Source organism: Frankliniella occidentalis, unplaced genomic scaffold (genome assembly GCF_000697945.3).
Source record: "Frankliniella occidentalis isolate FOCC.00 unplaced genomic scaffold, Focc_3.1 Scaffold7, whole genome shotgun sequence".
Lineage (NCBI taxonomy): Eukaryota > Metazoa > Arthropoda > Insecta > Thysanoptera > Thripidae > Frankliniella > Frankliniella occidentalis.
The window spans coordinates 1,947,242-1,954,527 of record NW_026267137.1 but is presented as its reverse complement, the minus strand read 5'-3'; the positions used below and the strand labels follow the sequence as shown (position 1 = coordinate 1,954,527).

General features: G+C 52.7%; 1 protein-coding gene and 2 non-coding genes across 3 annotated transcripts in view; 1 reads left to right on the top strand and 2 right to left on the bottom strand.

Annotated features, from left to right (window-relative positions):
• LOC113215360 (hemicentin-1) overlaps window positions 1–7,286 on the bottom strand; it is a 479,462-nt gene that overhangs the window by 306,969 nt on the left and 165,207 nt on the right. The window lies entirely within an intron of this gene.
• Trnar-ucg (transfer RNA arginine (anticodon UCG)) lies at window positions 4,604–4,676 on the top strand. The gene has a single exon. It is a non-coding gene; the product is annotated as a tRNA-Arg (tRNA).
• Trnal-aag (transfer RNA leucine (anticodon AAG)) lies at window positions 4,981–5,062 on the bottom strand. Its single transcript has one exon. It is a non-coding gene; the product is annotated as a tRNA-Leu (tRNA).

The following is a 7,286-nucleotide window of genomic DNA, read 5'->3' as shown; positions in this document are numbered from 1 at the left end:
CCCGCCCCGCCCCGCCACGCCCCGCCACAACCCCCACACAACTCCACTCCATCTGTTTCGAGCGCAGGGGTCGCGGCGGCGGCGTCTGGGAGGGAAAACGGGCTACAATTGACCAGAATGACCGGCTAAGTTTACCGATGAATCACAGGTGCGCGGACAGGAAGGGCCAAGGCGTGAGGGGGAGTGACGGAAAGAGACAGAGGGGTATGGACAGGGGGGGGGGGGACTCTCTCCTAGAACCGCGCTATTGATCACGTGCCGAGGGGTGGGTGGGTGCATGTGTGTAGTAAAAGGATAAAAGCGTTGCAGGGGAGCACGGCGTGTCATTGGCGCCCTGCATCCATCAACTAGACGAGGGGAGGTTGGAAAGGAAAGGGGGAGGAGAGGGGGTAGTAGTGAAAGGCACCCCCCCACCCCACCCCCGCACCACGCCGTTTGCATTTCTCTGCGCTATTCTATCTTCGAATGGGGGACCCGGCCTGCTGACCCCTATGGGCACTTACTAGTTTACACTAATAAAAGCTCACGGTATGAGTTTTACCGTACTTAACAGTGAATCTAGCAGCCCGGTTAGGTTGCGATAAATGCCACTGTAAGTCATTATCGGTGATGCACCCTGGCTCACGGTTGAAATTCACAGCAGCAACAACACAAAAACAACAACCATCACCACCACCACGCTCATCATCATCGCGACCAAGACGCACACACGCGGTGTCGTGAGCGGCGATGGGGCGACGTTGGTTTTTCTAGATGTGCGATATGCAATCGTCAAGCGTGCGTAACTAAATCACTACGTAGGCGCGGGAAAAGAGGAAAGGGAGGGGGGGGGGGCGACACAGCACGACATGCGATTACAACGCCAGATAGACGGTCGGTCGCCCTTTCCCTTTCCCTATACTGCCCAATCTCTCTCGCTCGCCGCCCGTCACCCCTCTCAGTCACTATCATAACGTTACATGAGAGAAAGAGGAAGTGAGGGGAGGGGGGGGGGAGGATCACTCTCACGCATCGCAAAGCCATGCGTCAAATCACTTGCTATGATAGCGGCGTGGAGCGCAAGGGGAAATAAAAATATATAGCGACAGAGATGAAATAAAAACGATATGATCACGACGATGCAAATAGATGTATACATACAGGGTGTCTGAAGCCTGCACCACACTGTTAAAAGAGCGACAAAGTGAGACGGCAGCCACGTCTGGATGGGTGCGGGGTGGGGGAGGGAGAGAGAGAGAAAGCACGCGCAAGGGTGGCGGCTGCCTTCAAGGAGAGATTGGATCCCCGGTGCCATGGCCACGCCACGCAGCGCTACGCCGCCGCGGCCGCGAGTACGAGGGGGAACCTGTTGCTGGCATTCAATAACGATCCCAGAATTAATTTGACATTAATTAATTCCAAGAGTCAGTGCAGCTGCAATAAATATGCGGCCAAACAAACAGTGGTCGAATAACTGCGTGGGCTTCAGAGCCACGTGCGTTGTGAAAGGTACTCGAACTGTGGAAAGTTCTTCGAAGTGTCTCATACAATGGAATTTGAAAGAATTGAACAGAGTACGCGAATGCCGTGCACGGTAAAAAGCATCTTGAATTTCAAGACCCGCCCTTTTCGGTACAGAGCTGTGACAGCGAGAGCACGAGCCTCAGCTTTGCCGTCGTACCTCTCACCGCCTTGAAACCTTGAAGCTTATGATGCACTGTCTGCTGTCGGCTCAAGGCAGCCTGGCCGGGCGGGGCGTGGCGAGGTGTGGCGGGCAGTGGTGTACAATGGGGTAATGGACTCCACCACGGTCTGTACTAATTGTCACCAGTGATTACGGGTCGGCCCATCACCCCCCACTACCTCACTCACACGTGAAACGCAAGCAGTGCTCACTGCCTCCTCCTCCACAACAGACAGTACCGCAGCAGACGTAAGCTAAATGGCCAGAGGGATAGGATAGAGCCAGGGAGAAAACAGCGACGAAAACGAATTGTATAAGCGACACGATGAGACGGCCGTTTAATAAATGTAGTGTCTTTTTTCTGTCGGACATGCAGACAAATTATACTTCAGTTACGGGGCCTAGTGTCCGCCAGATCAACGACCGTCGCCTTCGATCGCTGGCCATGGTAATCAACCAGCACGCAACACTGTCACCTACGACCAAATTGAAAACATGACAAGCCACAATACGATCGATTGCACGTGTTCTCCGAGAATAACTGTTATATGTGACAACTATGTACCTTATCAGTTCAAAGACAAACATAAACTTAAAGAAATTCAAAATAGACTAATATCATCCATGAAATAATTGTAGCGACAATATTCAATGTTTTTTTGGAACGATAACTGAATTATCTAACTGGGTGAGTGTTGTCTAAAACCATTATTTCCTCGATTAGTTCATGGTTGTGCCTGAGCGAACCATGCGATGGCTACTACAACTTTCTACTTGTCGGCAAGTGCTTGCTTTAGACTGGTAGTGCCAAAAAGCAGTGGATGACACAGAGGTAAAATTGCAACCTGACGTCGAGGAAAAGACCCTCGACGAAACGTCCCTTTCTTTTTTCCTCCCGGAAAGGTTGCGGCCACAACGCTGTCCATCGGGAGAGGGAAGTGCATGGGGGCCAGCGAGAGAGTCCTCCATACGCTCTCCAGGCGCATCTCCCTTGCAGATGGGGCTAATGAAGGGCGAGAGAGGGAGAGAGGGAGCGAGAGAGCGAGAGAGAGAGAGAGAGAGAGAGAGAGAGAGAGAGAGAGAGAGAGAGAGAGGGGGCGAGAGGACACAGGAGAGAGGGCGGGAGAGAGACAGGCGAGAGAGTTATAGCACGGCACAAGGGCAGAGAGACTTGCGATAGACAGTCCTGCCGCGAGTGGCCGTGAAAAGCCGTAAAAAAGTGAAGTGAAACGAGCCTTACTACTTTCTCTCCCCCAGCACAAATTTTTCGGTAGCTAACTCATTTTCTTGTTGATTTCCTTTGTTTAACCCCTGTATCCTGTCGAGAGCGCGCGCGGTGCGCAGCCTCCACCTCCTACCTGCCCACCAACAACAGCCCCTCACTTTCCTGCCGGCAGGCTCACCTTCTTCGCGTGCCCGGCTGCCTAGCCCGCCGCAACCTCGGTCTCGTGTTTCCATTAAACTTAAGTCGGGAAACAATTACGGGCGCTGTGCGGCGCCGGGATCGGGCCGGCGTCGGGGCCCCGGCGGTAGTGTTACATGCGGGGCAATCACATCAAATCAGCTTACCCAGTTCCTGCCAACTGCCTGCCTCCAGCGCGGGAGACGGCCCCGCAGGCGTGGGTGACACGGGGCCGCCTTACATACTCCGAACTAACCCTTTAAGTCCCTGCTGATCCCTAATGGAAGAGTTTGTGTTGATACTTTACGATCGACAAATCTGACGATGATTCGGAATAAACATTACTTAGTTGTTACCAGGTTGTTACTGACAATCAAGAGGGCATCAACTTCGAATATTCACAAGATTTTCAGAGTATTCAAAAAATTCATTGCATTGGTTAGCCGAGGGGACAATAACTGTTAACTCAACAATTTCGAGGATACTGACGCAAAAGTTGAATACTCATAAATATCAGCGAATAAATAAACTAAATTATAAACTAAATGATTAATCAACTCGGGGATGTCAGTGTCAATTGATGCCACACCCCTCGATTTGAAAAAGGAACCCAGCATCGCAAAATTTAATTTGTCAAAGAGTTCATCAAGGTGAGAGTCACCAGCTCATGGTGTGTGGTCGGTCGGCGCCACCAACCAGAGGTACCGCGGGGAATGCCGAGCGCCGCCGAGCGCCGCCGAGCGCCGCCGAGCGCCGCCGAGCGCCCACCGCACGCGAGAGCCGACCGGCGCGGCCGAGCAGAGCCGAGCCGATCCGCGGTTCTTTATTGAGGCGAGCAGCGCGCGGGGTATTTGAATTGCAAAGCCCCGCTCGGTGCTCGTGTGTCTCTCGCGATCAAACGATCACAACTTCTAAAGAAGAGACAGAGAGAGACGAGGACACAGGGAAAAGGGGTGAGAGGGGGAGAGAGAGAGAGAGAGAGAGAGAGACGGGGGACAGGAATGGAGAAAGCAGTAAGAGGTGTGTGTGTGTGTGCGAATGAAAAGCGAACATCGAAAAGTGAGTGCCATACGACAAATCCAACCTCACCATCGGGCGAGGTTTTCCCCTCACTCTATTTTCAAGCGGTATTTATTGTCTTCGACGTCTTTTCGGTCGCGTATATATACCCATCGAGTCCCAACTCCCTCCCCTACCGCTGCCACCCCACACCCACAGCACACGACGCACACCCCGCACCTCCCCTGCTCCAGGTGGCCGCCGCTGCCGCGGCTCCACCCCTCCCCCTGGTCGGTCCAGTATCTCTCTCTCTCTCTCTCTCTCTCTCTCGCTCTCTCTCTCTCTCTCTCTCTCTCTCTCTCTCTTCCCTACCCGACCTCTCCTATTGTTGGCAAGCAGCGGCCCGCCCCCCAATCCCGGCTCGGCTCCGACAGGACAGCGCAAACACTCTCTCTCGCGCTCTCTCTCTCTCTCTCTCTTTCCCCTCCATCCCAGCAGGGACTTCATAGCCGCTGCCGCTCTAGCTCCCCTCCACAGCAGACCGTGTGGCCTAACGGATAAGGCGTCGGACTTCGGATCCGAAGATTGCAGGTTCGAATCCTGTCACGGTCGTCACTTTTTTCTCCTTTTTCCTTCGAAAACTTTACACTGGAACAGGAGTGCCACTTTCTCTTTTACTCCAGAGGTGGAGCATGCATCTAAGTAGGTAAAGATAAAAACATAGTACATTGAAATATGGTAAAATAATATTGTGTTTCGTGTTCTCTTTAATCTTTAGTAAAAACAAATCGCTTATTTTTCTAAGCTCCAAAAGCTCGACCAAATATAATGAAGTTTCGAGAAATAATACCTATCAAGGCTCGGTGAAAGTAGTCAAAAACAAACATTACCAAAGTTTTTTACAAAATAAAAATCCTGGCAGCGGAGGGATTCGAACCCTCGCCTCCGAAGAGACTGGTGCCTTAAACCAGCGCCTTAGACCGCTCGGCCACGCTACCTCGGTGGAGGGGACGACAGCCGGCAGCGATCACAGTGCGCTGACCTCGCTCGGCGCATCAGCCGGGCCGCTTCGGGGCGCCGCGCCATGCCACGCCGCGCCACGCCACCTAGCGCTGCGGCCGGGCGACACGTCCGAGGCGTGGCGACGCGCGTACGCAGCGAGTAGATTAAAATAGGCTTTTCCCGGCCACACTCGTTTCCCGACCTGCGGACGCGGACCTCTTGTGACGCAACGTTCGCATACGCCAACACACGTGCCAGACGAGTTATCTATGGTGTCCGCGCCAGCAAAGAATCACAAAAAATACCACATTGAAAATAGAAAATCAAACGGTCACATCTTGTCGGTATGCTCATCCCAAGTTTCTTTTCAATTACAAAAACATCGCAACGACTTCTATTTACAGATAAATAATTAAAATTCCTTTTTTTCGGTCCGTTTTGTGCTCCGGAATCATATCATTTTACGCAAGTGAATAATAGTGTGAAGAGACGCAGAGGAAAACAGAGGAAGGAACAAACACGGTACGGGGAAAAGGCGGAAAAGCTGAGGAGAGGAGGGGAAGAGGAAAAGAGGCGGCCGGGGGCAAAGGCAAACGTGCTAGATTCGGCCCCGCCGCGCCACGCCGCGCGCCCCGAAGCGACGTGCTCGCTCAACCGCCCGCCAGCCCACCCGCCCCCGCGCCTGCTGGCACGGAAAACAATTAAAATCAGGAGGCGCTTAGGCAGGTAACTATCGGCCCCTGGCCGGAAACCACAGGCCGCCAGTATGCCCTCCGGATAATCCCCCTACCCTCCCTTTCCCCCTCCCCCCTTCACCCCGGAGGGCCGACACGCGGACTAGCGCCACCTTGAATTAACGAACTTTCGATGAGGGCGGTGTGATAATTGGAGCTCTGCGGGGGGAAAAAACATTTCGGTGCGGAGGAGCGGCGCAGGCAGGGAGAGGAAAAGTAGTGAAAGGGAAGAAAGGTAAAGTGGGGCGGAGGACGCGCACACGAATGACAATTAGGCCCGTAGAGGTTTTTACATGGGCTACGTAACATAAAAGGTTTTGGTAAATTTTAAAAAAAGGTGAAAGTTATTTACACAACTGCATGGAAACTAACAAGGGCACTAAATTTAAACACGGCAATTTTTCAGAAAGGCACTCTAGGGGTTCGAGAAACTAGCAAAGCGTGGTCACATTGGTCGCGACAAACTAAATGTGTTTATGTATAACCTATAGTATCCATGTAAATGTCCTGCTTCATTTCTTTTCCCGGTGAAGATTAATCCTCACGACACGATTAACATATCACGATTAACAATTTTCGTAAGCAGTACAATGTTTTGTCTCAAGCTCGACACACAGCGAGAAAATAACAGCTAGGCGTGCAGATGATAACTCATCCGCTCCGATAAATCCATTAGTCCCGGGTCTTATTCTGCTATTGTAGGCCGGCCGGGTTGGTGGCTGGGGCTGGGCCTGGGCCAGGTGAGGACGGTCGGGCGATAACTCAAATCCTAGACGCGCACAATGAATAAATGAAAGTAATTAACCCCTTGCTCGCTGCTGCTGCTGCTCGCAGCTCTTGTTTGTTGCTCGTCGGTCTGCTCCTGTGGTGGGCGCCGCAAACTTGCCGCGAGCAACACGGAACCGGGAATAACGCGGGCAAGCAAACGGGGATAAGCAAGAGTGCAGCAGCGACTTGGAGAAAAATAGTAAAGTGGCGAGTGAAAATGGACCGAAATAACAAATGAGCTGGTGGTTATAATTTACGATAAGACACGAGAAATCAATCGTATTAGGCCAAATAAGTTCACTAGAAGTATTTCTCATGACAAAAATGCATGGCTTGGGTCGGGGAAATAAAAGAAAACAAAGAGGAAAGTATTGTGAATAATAAGAGACAAGAGGGATGGAAAGCAGAGGAGTGGAGGGGTAGGCAGGCGGGGGTGCAGTGTCTCTCCCGACGACACTGCCTCTCTAGGCAGTAAACCTCACGCGCTAAGCTCACTGCGCTTTATCTGAATCCGGCTCATGAAACCTGTACGCGGCAGTGCCCTGCTCCGCCCTGCTCCGCCCAGCTCCGCCCCCAGCCACGCCACGCCACTGCAACGCCGAGGCGTTGCCACCCTGCCGAGTCCAGGGATAAACAGGCGCATAAAAAGGAGGGAGATGATGGAGCGGCGGCGCGGCGGGCGCGCCAAGCAGTCTCCTTCGCTCGCGCGCCCCGCCCC